The sequence below is a fragment of the Sturnira hondurensis genome, unplaced genomic scaffold, assembly GCF_014824575.4.
Source record: "Sturnira hondurensis isolate 20B ecotype Veracruz unplaced genomic scaffold, ASM1482457v3 Scaffold0006496, whole genome shotgun sequence".
In the NCBI taxonomy this organism is placed as follows: Eukaryota; Metazoa; Chordata; class Mammalia; order Chiroptera; family Phyllostomidae; genus Sturnira; species Sturnira hondurensis.
In genome coordinates this window covers 1,062,133-1,075,730 of record NW_028079127.1, presented here as the reverse complement: position 1 = coordinate 1,075,730, position 13,598 = coordinate 1,062,133, and the positions used below count along the sequence as shown (strand labels likewise).

The following is a 13,598-nucleotide window of genomic DNA, read 5'->3' as shown; positions in this document are numbered from 1 at the left end:
TTCATCTAGTCACATTAAGCTCTTCCTGCAATTTTTTTTTGATATTATTAGTCTGCCAATTCGTCAGGTTCTAGTATTATACCTAAAAAATTACATTTATACCAAAACAATCTTAAGTTTATTTTGTGTGTTTACAACTTAATCCTATAGGCACATTGTCTCTCATTTGTGTCAAATATTTGGTATATTTTTAGATAATAGTAACTAACATTGGCTGAACACTTAGAATGCCAATGGCAACAAAATATATATTTTATACATATTATCTTTATGTCTTTGCTCTATAATATTGCCATTTTGATTTCCATTTATTAGCTGAAGAAACAGGATCACTTGCTTAATTATGTATATGGAAATAACAGATAGAAACAGCAAAGATAAAACATCACACTTATGGAAGGTAATGTGCATTTCTGTCACTATAACACTCAAGCAGAGGTGTTATGACAACTTGTTAGGGATGCAGCTGAAATGAGACAAAATTCACACTAAGGTCTTTTAAACTTCTAAATCTGTCCTCTTTTTCCTGAAATCTAGTAAAAAAAAATTACCCTCATAAAACTCCCTTCTGTTATACAACAATGTTTTTCTTGTTACACTATCAGCAATAGACATCAATCCCTGTTTACAGCTGGTAATTTTATATTGTGTGAAAGTCTAATCTTTAATTTAGTTATAAGCCATTCCCTATCCACAGAGAATCAAAATAATCATAGTTAAACTGAAAAAAGTAAAAAAATTGAAAAAGGTAAACCCTTTTAAAAAGATTTTATTTATTCATATTTAGAGAGAGGGGAAGAGAAGGAAGAGGAAGAGAAACATCAATGTGTGGTTGCCTCTTGCAAGCCCCTTACTAGGGCCTTGGTCCACAACCTAGGCATGTGCCCTGACTGGAAATTGAACTGGCAAGCCTTTGGTTCACAGGCTGGTGTTCAATCCACTGAGCCACACCAGCCAGGGCAAGTAAAGCACATCTTTATATGAGGTAAATATTTGATGTGAATCAGAAGAAAATAATAATTCTTTGCTTTTTAGCAATCATAGAAACAAATGCAAGGAAAAATAATAAAGAAACCTGAGGTGTGTCCCTCCCAATATGTTTTCCTTTGTCCCTAAAAAAAGCTGTTTTCACAATTGTTCACAGTGGGCAGCTCAGTGTGGGAAAGAAAGTTCACTTTGTCAGAAGAACACCCACTCACATTTTCTGGAAAGAAATGTTTGAGTTGAAATGAGTACTGTTTTTGAAGGAAGAACTAAGAGGCACACATGAAAGCTGAGGCAGGTTTTTCTTACAAGGTGTTAAGAGTGGTAGAGAATACAGTGTGAAACTGGTCATGTGATAAACAGACAAAAGGTTAAGAACGGAGAAAATAGAAATGGAGCTGCATATACTTGTACATTAGTATAATACTTAGCAAACTTTAGAAGTCAGAGGGGAGAAGTAAAACTATACACAAAGTAGAGCCTCTGATAGATCATACACATGAAACAAAGAATTAAATTATGAGCTCACCACCTCACCACACACACAGACACACACTCACACACATAAATCCAGACGTAGTACTTATTCATATGTGAACAACAAATCTTTAATTTTTAGAAGAATATACAAAATATCTTTATGAATTAGGACTATATAATAATTTATTGACTAAGACACACACCAAAAATCATAATTAAAAACAAATCAGTTTTATTTCTTAATAGGAAACAAAAGAAGATACAGTTAGAAAACATCCAAACAAACTTTAAAAAGTCAAAGACAGTAAGGGTATCCTTGCAAAGAACCAAAATTTTACTCTCATAAATGTGTGACTTGAAAGTCAGTAAGAAAGAAAAAAAACAGAAATAGTTTAAAAGGACTTGAATATGCAAACAACAAAGAAGGAAACCCAAATGTTTCAACCTTCCAAAAAGTCATTAAAACAAAAAATAATAAAGCATATTTTATAATAATTGGAGAAGTACAAATTAAAATGAGATGGCATTTTACACTCAACATAGGTGCAAACATAAATTCCAGTGAGTGTATCAGAATGTTCCACAATTCCAGTGCTGGTTTTGAGTACCACATTACCATACTTTTTTCCTGAAGTCAGGCTCTACCAAATAAAACATTCTTTTAAGGCTATTAACCAGGGTGGCCTTACATCAGCAGCTGTCAGTGGGAAAGACTGCAGTAATTGTCACACAGAAGAAAGTACCTGCACAGTGACTGACTTATTAAGATAACTGAAAACATTGGCTGTGTGATGACAAGAATGACAGCTGACAGCAGATCCCAGGTAAGGGGACATGCTGTGAGGCAGCTAATTGGAAATACAAGTATGGCTTTGAGATTCTGTGGACATGCTGTGTAAAAGAATTGTTGAGATTTCTCATGTCTACACACAGAAATGCTGAAATGAGGCCTCTCGGTTGTTGTATGATTTTAATTGGTATAGATGAAGAACAAGGCCCTCGGTGTACAGATGTGATCCTATAGGGTTAAGCTATGGGTTTAAAGCCACCATAGCAGGAGTTAAACAAACTGAGTCAACCAGCTTAGTTGAAAAAATATGAAGAAGAAATTTGGTTGGGCATTTCAACAGTGGAAATTATGATTACATGCTTGTCTACTCTGCTTCAGCAATTGATTTCAACCCTTCAGAAATAGAAATTAGAGTAGTAACAGTTGAAAATCCTAAATTCAGGATTCTTATAGAAGCAGAGACTGATCCTCACCTCATTGCACTAGGAGAGAGAGAGACTAAACATTGTAGTTAGTTTACCAATTCTATGACATCATGCTTTGGAGAATAACAACAACAATAACAATTTTTATTATTTCTGAATCTTGATGAGGAATAGTGTGTACTGGTGCAATAGTTTTGTGGAACAACACAAATTAATATTAAGTATGCTTTGCCCCTATAATCCAGCAGCTTTATTTCATGCTTATATGCTCATAAAAAAAAAAAAAAACTCTGGCATTTGTGCAGAAGATGTGTGCAAGAATTTTAATGACAACAATTATTTTAATTGTAAAAATTAGAAGCAGCCAAAATCGACATAAAGTGGATATGTATAAATGAACATAGATTGTTCAAAAATAAAATGGAATATACACCTGCAGTAAAAATGAACGGGCTACTTGACAATATGCACAAAATTCTTGCTTCAGAAATTCTTCTGCTTAAAACAATAATTTATAGTGCTTAAAATACAAAAAGAAAAATCTAAAAGCCTCTTGTGGTCTGAAGACCAGAAATGGAGAGATTCTAAGTGTGTTTGCTTCTGTAGCCATGGACTCATCAGGCTCTGCACCCAAGTGTAGGCACTGAGAGCCTGGACATCAGCTCTTTCAGAAAGAAGAGGGCTACACGTAATCTCATAGCATAGGGTCAGGCTCCCAGTCTGAAACTAGGAGGCCAAGGGATGTAGAGAAAAACTAAAACTAAAAATGGAACTGCTTTGTCTCACCCCCTGCAGAGAGAAGTTGTTTAAAAACCATGGTTTTAAGGAAAAAATGTCTGGGATTATAGCTGTAGAGCAGCACTACCCAACAGAATTGTCTGTGGTGATGGGAAAGATCTGTCCACTATGATAGCCATTAGCAATGGGGAAAATTCACTTTAAATTTTATGCAATTTAATTGACTGGAAATTAAATTTAAATAGCCACAAGTGGCTATTGGCTGCCTGATTGGGCAGTAGTGCTCTAAATACCTGGAAGGCCCAGGGAGAAAGGACAACATGGACACCAATCCATGGGCAGAATCTGCTTATCTTCAATATCACCACATTATAAAATTTGGTTCTGGATTGCCTGAATCTAGGGGTCTGGGGAGACAACTGGCAAGAGTGACATAGAGATAGCTGGACATAAAGGAAAGTAAGCAAGGAAAGAAAAAGAAAAAGTCAAGAAGAGTGAGAAAACAAAATGAAACAAAGCACAATGCAGTCTTCTCATTAAAATGAGACTGGCATAGAATATTGAAGACACATGAAAAAAGTAAATCCTGTAAAACAGACAATAAAATTAACTCTGGAAAAATTTAATTTCATAGGTTCATTCATCAAACATTTTGAAAGATTTATAAAATAGACACAAATAACTTAAGTATTAGTTTAAATTAAAAGAATAAAATAGCATAACAGCAAAACAATACATCCCCCCCAAAATATCAATTTAAGTTAGAAAGTATATTACATGGTATAAATTTAACATGGTACAGTTAATTTAAAAAACAAATTAATGAATCAAAAACTGGTCCTGGGAAACTCACCCTGAAAGAAACCTAGAGGGACAAAGGAATAAACCCTATGCAACATGTGGGACAGATGGAAACTCTGTAGTATCTGCTTGACAGCAATCTTCCCCCAGAAAAAAAAGAAATGCCAGAAAAATAATATGTATTTATTTTATTTATACTTTTTTTATTGCTGTTCAATTACAGTTTTCCAATTTTTCCCCAGCAATTTCCCCTGCCCACTCCACCACAGTCAGTCTCCACTTTGTTGTCCATGTCTATGGGTCCTTCATACATGTTCCTTGTCTAAACTCTTCTTTTCTCCCCCCTTATCCTCTTGTCTCTTCCTCTCTGGTCACTGTCAGTTTGTTCTTTATTTCCATGTCTCTGGTTCTATTTTGCTCATTTGTTTTTTTGTTGATTAGGTTTCATTTATAGGTGAAATCATATGGTATTTGTCTTTCACTGCCTGGCTTATTTCACTTAGCATAATGCTTTCCAGTTCCACCCATGCTGTCATGAAGGTTTAGTAGGAGTTCCTTCTTTCTTTCTGCTGTGTAATATTCTATCATGTAAATGTACCACAGCTTTTTGATCCACTCATTTACTGATGGGTACTTAGGCTGTTTGCAACACTTGGACGTTGTAAACAACACTGCTATGAACATTTGGGTGAATAGATTCTTCTGAATTGGTGTTTCAGGATTCTTTAGGAAATAATTGCAGCAGTGAGATCACTAGATCCAAAGGTAGTCCCATGTTTAGTTTTTTGAGGAAATTCCATTCTGCTTTCCACAGTGGCTGCGGAAAGGGGACCAGTTAGTCCCCTTTCCTTTTGATGATCTTTTCTTTAGCCATCCAGAAGGTTTTTAATTTGATGTAGTCCCATTGTATAGTGTAAGTTGGTGGTCGAGTTTCCCTTTTTTGCAGGTAGCTGTCCAGAGCTCCCAAAACCATTTATTGAAGAGAGTATTTTTACTCCATTTTATGTTCCTATCCCCTTTGTCAAATACTAATTGGCCATAGAGACATGGGTTTATTTCTGGGCTCTCTATTCTGTTCCATTGATCTATGTGTCTGTTCTTATGCCAGTACCAGGCTTTTTTTATTACAGTGGCCTTGTAATACAGTTTGATATCAGGTATTGTGATCCTTCCTACTTTGTTCTTCTTTCTCAAAGTTACTGAGGCTATTTGGGGTCATGTATGGATCCATATCAATTTTCTGAATATTTATTCTATATCTGAGTATTTAAAACAATACTTGAGGATTATCCAGACTGAAAAAAGATAGTTCTCCAGACAAAAACACACTAATGCTAATAACATCTATATCTTCAGAAATAAATCAGCCCATAGATAGATGCATTATAGTAAAACAGAATGACATCAAGGATAAGCTGAAAAATCTTAAAACCAAATAGAGGTTGCATTAAAAAAATTCAGGGAATGTGAAATTCTAAATTTATCATGATGGCTACTTAAAGTAATAAAACGAAAGGAAAGTTTCAAAAAGCTCTTCATTGTTTCTGTTGTTTTATTTCATAAACAGAACCTGAAACTAATATGCAATTAATTAACTAATAAAACTGAGTGGTAGGTACAAAAGTATTCATGTTTTCTAAAATAGAGTATAGATTTTAACATTTCACATTTATATTTCTACTTTATAATTGGGTGTTCAGAATAAAATATTCCATAATGAATAAGCCTGATATACACAGATCACATCTAAATGGTTATGTAATAGTAAGCAGTTAGGTATGCATGAGTAGAGCAGGAGCAATGGTCCAGGTGCAGAGGGCCACCAGTGAGGGGAGCTTAGGTGCCTAGCAATGGAGAAAACTACCAGGTCTTGCATGACCACTCCCTAAAGTATTAATCCCTGGATATGGCATCTAGGCCTCAACTGTGTTTCAGCTCCAGACCCAGAAAAGCCGAAAAATGAGATATAAACCTCATGGTTTACATCAGGACCAGCTGTAGTGACTAATGACCCCTGCTCTGGCATCGGCCAATCAGTGGAGACCACAGCTCTGAGAAAACGCATCGGGGAAATCCGATGAATATTTTATGAGATCTTCCCCTGACACCTCCAGATAAAAGTCTAAGGATTGAGGACCCAGTGCAGTTCTCTCTACAGAGGAACTGCTCACCTTTCCTTACCATATTCTTTCCCCAAGATTTGTTCACTCTCTCTCTCTCTCTCTTCCCGCCCCCCACCCTCGCCTTCTCCCCCTCTCTCCCCTCCCCCACCCGCCTCCTTTCCTTTTTCTCCCTTCTAAACTCCAAGGTCCCTTGTTTTGCTGTGACTTGTTTCCTGAGTCCATTCTTCTATGACTCCCTCCTTCTACTTCTGTGACTTTCTAAATAAATGTTTCCTTATCATTTCATCCATGGCTCAGAGTTCTTTTCTTAGCTGGAAGTGGCCATTTTCCACTACTAGCAGTTAGTTTTAGAAACATGATGTTGTATGGGAAAATACAGAGAAAGTAAATCGGTATGGTACCTATCAGCAGAACACCAGCCCTGTACATGGGCAAAAATGTAATTACTTGTCCAGAATGAAGACTCACAAGTAAGGGAAGTAGTTTACAAAGTGAGGGCATTGATGTTCAGGGGGCTTTAGCTATGTTTATAGTGTTTTAGTTCTATAAAGTAAAATATTATTGATATTTATAAAGAATTACTCCATTTTGGAAACACAATAAAAAAGGGCATGGAAACATTATATATAATCATTTCAAAAATGCTATTAAGAAATCAGTGTAGGTGCTTTTTCATATTTCACATATTCCCCTGGAGATTTTAATAACTCATTTTGGGGAGGCATGGCTTCTGTTGCCCTGACTGCCCACTGGCAGCATTTAACATTGCTATTCTGCTGAGTTAAGGTAGCTGAAGAGATTGTCTCACACCCCTAAGATATGCCTACTTCTAAAATGTGAAATTAACAGCTATGGACTGAGGACAGTAAAGGGACTGGATAGTTATTCAGGGTGGGACTGAAGGGCTTGAAGTCCAGGGGCAGCTATCCTCTGGTTATGGTTCTGTATTCAATATTCCAAATATGAATCTGGCCATCCAGATCATTATCAAGGTGGAAAGATAAGGTGGAACGATGATCAAGATAATCATTTTAGCTTGAATAATTTTCAAGTGTTATAATATATAGTATGTTGGTTTCTACAGTTGCCCTGGGCTGGTCACTAAAAAAAATAGGAACAAAACTGGACAATGTCTCCACATAAATGGCAGTTTTGGTGTCAAGTGGCAATCTAATTCTAGGGAAGGTGAGTGGGAATTTCATAGGCAGCTTGGGATTCTGTCATGCAAATGTCAAAATAAGAAAGGCTTCAATTCGGGCTGGCTCACTTGGTTAGATTCTCTTACTGGAAAGAACTGCCTTCTTTGTTCACCTTTCATGTAGATGATAGAGATAAAGGTTATCTTCAGGTTTGCTTTGTTCTAAATGACCACTGTAAACCCTCCTCAGGAGCAGAGTTAGGCATGGTTTTAATCTTGGGAGAGAACACTTGTGGAGCCTGCAGGGTGAAATAAAGGATGGAATGGAATGGAAGTGGTGGTAAAGGAAGAGCATTAATTAGGCCAGCTAACTAAATGCATCTGTTCACTTGTATCAGAATCCCCTGGAGGACTTGTTAAAAACAGATTGCTGGACACTTCCTCCAGAGAGCCTCTGATCAGAAGCAAGTTTCGAGATCCAGCCATGTCAGCAGTCTGGTATGAAAAACAGGCAGTTGGTCATTACTTCTTTTAGACTCTGCATTTGAATAAGTTACACAGGCTAATCATATGCACACAGAGGTTTGAGGCTTGTAATGTATTTATTGATAATGAAATTCAAATACCACAGAACCTGCCCTTCCCTTTACTGTGGTTTTCTCTTACATGTGAATTATGGTTTTCTCCACCCCTGTTGCTCATCTAATTCTGTATGCATTAGATTTTTTAGGGTTTTCTGTACAATGGCTGCCACCCATACTTACTTGTGAGTACTATTAGCAATTTGTTCTCATTTTTCTATTATTTCAATCACAGTGAATTGGGTAGGATGGCTGTAAGATAGATGCATATGTTCAACCTGCATTTCTCCTTCCTTCCTTCCTTCCTTCCTTCCTTCCTTCCTTCCTTCCTTCCTTCCTTCCTTCCTTCCTTCCTTCCTTCCTTCCTTCCTTCCTCCCAAATCAAATGTTAAATAAACTGTGTAGCACTGCAGTGGGGTAAATTTGTCATATATTGGGACACCAAAGGTGGACCCATGATGGTGGCTGGACTCTCTGCCTTTGGATCTGGCACAAGTTTGTTTGTTTGTTTTTGCTAAGATGCATTATAGAACTGTGAAGAACATTTCTCAGTGTGGCCAAAACAGTGGACTCTGAGCCTTTTCTTGGTTGCTGTCACTAGATGTGATCCTCTCAGAAAGCTGTCAGAGTTCACCATCTTTATGGATTTGTTCTTCTTTCAAAGTAGTAGCCTCTGGCTGGACACACAGGTCTTTGTAAATGTTCTCCACAATGTGGTACAATTGTTTGAGCTCTGTTTCCAAATGGCAGATCTTTGCCATTTTCTGGGTGAACTCTTAGAGCTTTTCCTGAATGATCTTATTGCAGTGATTCTAAAGCTTATACGCCTTCTCCTTTAGTTTCTCTGTCACATCCATAACCTTGATCTTGAGGCTGTTCCCGAAGCTGGTCATGAGTGTATGGTCTTTCTGCCTGCTCTCACTACTATTTTCAATCAGCTTCTGGGCCCTCTTTTTTAGGATGTCATCACTTGAGTCCAGAGAGGAAATTCAGGGTTCTGATTTCTCTTCCAGAATCATAAGCTGGGGATTTGCACAAGAGTTGGTGGTAGAAGGACTAGAAACCTGACATCTAGCTGGCCCCCAACCAGCTTCTTCTTTGAGGCTCCCTTCGCCCTGCTGCTACTCCTTGCTCTCCCCCAATGGCTGTGGCACCTGATCCTTGCACTCTTCAAGGGGTACACCTGCTGCCTATCACTCGATCTTGTCTTTTCCTGCCTTCTCTCAATCTGCATTTCTTTTTTAAAATTTTTTATTTCTTTATCTTTAGAAGGGAAGGGAAGGAGAGAGGGAGAGAAATATCAATGTATGGTTGCATCTCGTGCATCCCTTGCTGGGAACTGGCCTGCAACCCAGGCATGTGCCCTGACTGGGAATCAAACCATGATCTTTTGGTTCGCAGGCCCGTGCTCAATCCACTGAGCTACACCAGCCAGGGCTCAATCTACATTTCTTGATTTAATACTCTGAGCATGTTCTTTTACAAAGAAGGTTTAAACAGCCATACAGTTGAATCATAAGTTGACTTAAAACTCAAATACCAGTATTTAAAACTATTTGGACGGATCCTCCTTTATGAATGAAGTTAAGTTGTAAATACCAGAGTATAATTCTGAAGTAATATTTGTGAAACCTTGGAAGATGAGAGAGCTGCCAAAAGATTGGAGGTGGTCAAATATTTTTATTTCAAAGAGATGAAGATGGACTTGCATAAATAAAACCAGGACTGTCATAATACAAAATTATAAAGATTTATTACAAAGTTCTGTAATGGATTGAAATGATAAGATGAGCCAAACTAATATAATTTTCTCCTTTGGTAGCATTGTTAGGCTAGCAAACTAATAGAATGTCATAGATAGAATGCTTCTTGATTTTCAGCATAATATATGACACCCTTGTGGGTAAGATAGAGGAATATGATGTCTAGATTTACAGATTTATAGTTAGTGTAACCATTAACTGTTCTTCAAAAGTGCTGACTGATATCAAGTTAGGTAGAAGTCTTAAGCAGCATGCTGTAGGCTTTGCTCTTGCACTTGTCCTTCACAACATTAATGATAATGTTTGGGATAAATATCTGGATGGTGTGTATGTGTGTGTGTGTGTGTGTTTGGTGGGTGGGGAGTCATGAAAGTAATCTGAGAGAAAGAGCTAACATGATGAATGATATACTATTCCAGGTTCCAAAATATTCTCAGAAGCACAGAGTCTGAAAGGAAAGATGGAAAGATTGAAATTTCATAGGGTTATTTTTTTATAATTGCACATTAAATTGGAAAAAATCCATTATGCAAAGATACTATAGAGGATTTTAGGGGGTAGAATTTTGTATAAATAAAGTCTTAGAGTTCATGTAGTGTCATATAACATGTATTATAGAAGTTTTAAAACAATTTTTAAAAGGCAGCTTAGTTGGTATTAAGATAAACATGCTTCCTTGATTAATGATAGTAATGAGAACTGGTTAAAAGTATATTGGAGCCCTGGCTGGTGTGGGTCGGTGGACTGAGTGCTGGCCTGCAAACCCAAAGGTCTCAAGTTCAATTCCAGGTCAGGGTGCAGGCCTGGGTTTCTGGCCAATATTTCTCTCCATTTCTCCCTCCCTTCCCTTCTCAATAAAAAATTAATAAATAAAGTATTTAAAAATAAATAAATAAAAAGCTATTAGAGCCCTGACTTGTATGGCTCAGTTGCTTGGACTGCCATCCAATTCAATTCTTAGCCAGGTCACAAGCCTGGGCTGTGGTTCAGTTCCTGGACAAGGTGTTAATGAGAGGCAACAGATTGATGTTTCTCACTCACATCCATGTTTCTCTCCCTCTTTCTCTCTCTCCCTCCCTTCTCCACTCTCAAAAAAAAAACAAAAAACATATCCTCAAAAAGTTTTGAAGGCCTAACAGAAATCTGATGTTCAGAGCAAAAAAGAAGGTCTTATGATGAATTCATGTGATACTGTGCATTTTTCACCAGAACAATTAGGCATTATTCAGAGAGGATTCTTGCATAGGGAGCTAGACCAATAGCCCCAACTCAGGAAATTATGAATTCCTTAAGCAATATATTAAGTCTCCTGATAAGAAATTAACAATGATATCCTTTAAAAGTACCCATTAAATAAGTTAAAGCTGATCCATAAAAAGGTGCTGGTCATATGGTACTTTCTTGTTTATAGCTTAGGACAGGATCCAAAACACATAATCACCAATATGCATTGTTAGTGCTGATATATTCTTTTAATGAATAAAGGGTTGGAATAAAAACGTTTTCTTCCTAAGGGTGATTTAGGCAGTGTTAGTTCTTTGAGTATATTAGTAATGCCCAAGTTAGGGTCAATAAGTATAAATTTGGAAAAAAAAGGAACCTAAAACACTAATTTGAAAAAACATAGCATGCCTATGTTCATTGCAGCATTATTTATAATCACCAAGATATGGAAGCAACCCAAGTGTCCACAAGTAGATGAGTGGGTAAAACAACTGTGGGGCATTTACACAGTGAAATACTACTCAGTCATAAAAAGAGAAAAATTTACCCTTCATGACAGTATGGATGGACCTGGAGAACATTATACTATGTGGAATAAACCAGTCAGGGAAACACAATTGCCATATCATTTCACCTGAATGTGTAATCTAATGAACAAATTCAACTAAAAAGGAAAATGGGGACAGACTTATAGATCAAGAGCAGATGACTGTAGGGGGTGAATGGATTGAGCAAAAAAGAAAAAGGACTCACAGACATGAACAACATTGTGGTGATTGCTAGGGGGAGGGATTATAAGGGGACTAAATGGTAATGGAAAAATACACTAAAGAATAAATCAAAATAAAATAAAATAATTGAAAAAAAACAGATAAACAATTAAAGAGCTACCTTTATTGCAAAATTTTTTTAGTCTAATTTACTAAATATAAATGTGAATTTCTAAGGAGGACTATAAAATAACATATTTTCCCCACTAATCATAAAATCCCCCTTAAATATCTTGTGTAACTAATTTATTATAAAATACACATCAGGAAACACTTTACTAAATTTCTAGGCTCTCTTTCATGTTAACTTTCTGTGTATAGTGCTGTCTTTCTACTCATTCAGATGCCAGTAAACAAATAAATAAATGAGAACAAAAAAATAGAAAAACACTACTTAAAAAATCACTAAGTCTCAGTGGCAGAAATAAATTGAAGTTTGAACATACCATTACTGCACATATACCATTGTTCTTAACATTATCCCAGTTATCATGATTTAAAATTTGATTGAATTCAAGACATGTTCATCATGTATCTACATCTAATGCAAGCTTTATGTCTCATTATTTATCCAGAAGTTTCATTGTTAGTTCAGTATGTCAGAATTGAAAGATGCTCAGTTCAGCACACCTGAACTTCTAAAAGGATCCTAGTTTTCAACTTGGAAATTAGACAGTAAAACACCAGTGCTGGTTGGTATTCACTGCTCTGGGTTAGTTTTAGCACCTCATTCTGTGCTGAAACTCAGGATCCATATGGTTCTGGGCTCTGCTCCCTTCCAGTTCTCACTACATCTGCCTTATACAACTCCCACTTCCATCATGACTCACCACTTGTTCTTAATTTCTAATCATGTAGTGGGGGAAATGCATGTGTAATATTCCTAAAATAAATGATTTTACATATATTGGGTATCATTGGTTTGGCAGAAAGTACAATTAATATTGTGTAAAACTCCTTAGGTATTATTTTTGTGCTTAATTCCAAAATTATTTGCTCTGGGCTTTGGAATTATATAGGTGGAATTTAAAGATAATTTGTTTATATAGATCATTTTCAAATATTTTTTCTTCCACATTTTTAGTCAACTGATTGTTCAGCTGACCAGTTTTCATGAAGCGAATACCGCTGTTACAGTCAGCATGTGAAGTTGGGAACTATTGGGATCCATAAAACAATCTGTTAAGTATTCATTATTTTTTACAAGATGAAATACATCACAATCTGGAAGTTGCAGTGTGACCTTCATTTCAATACTACACTGCTTTTTGCTCCTTAGCTTCTTTTTTTCCCTTCTTTCCCCTCACAGCTAGTGTCAGTCTCACAGAGTGATTTTGGAGGTGTGTTTGGCCAGTAATCATATTGCCCAAAAGGGCAGAAGACTCAGGTTCACATTCTAGCTCTTTCACTATTCTTGTGAGACTGGCCATGTTCCTGAGCCTCAGCTTACTCTGTTTATAAATGAGGACTATACCATGGTGAAATATTATATGATAAAAAGAATAAAAAAGTTTAATATTTGGTAGACTCTCAAAATGTATGAGCCAATACGAATTTTGAGTTGTTTTCTGCCATAGTTTTCAGTCTAATATCTGTAAATGGGGATGAACTGGGAAAAGCTAAACATTGTTGTGAGATAATATGTTTTAAAACACTTAAAATAGTATAAAGTGCCATACGGATATAAACAGATAACACCAATACTGCTGATATTACTGCCAAGAAATTGACTATCTAAAAGAAATTGCTATACTTTTTTATGTGTACAAATGCTTTTGAAA

General features: G+C 36.5%; 1 protein-coding gene and 1 pseudogene across 2 annotated transcripts in view; one reads left to right on the top strand and one right to left on the bottom strand.

The window, feature by feature from the left end:
• Nucleotides 1-13,598, bottom strand: part of NRG3 (neuregulin 3) — a 1,179,966-nt gene that overhangs the window by 296,564 nt on the left and 869,804 nt on the right. The window lies entirely within an intron of this gene.
• Nucleotides 2,040-2,769, top strand: LOC118989562 (proteasome subunit alpha type-6-like; annotated as a pseudogene).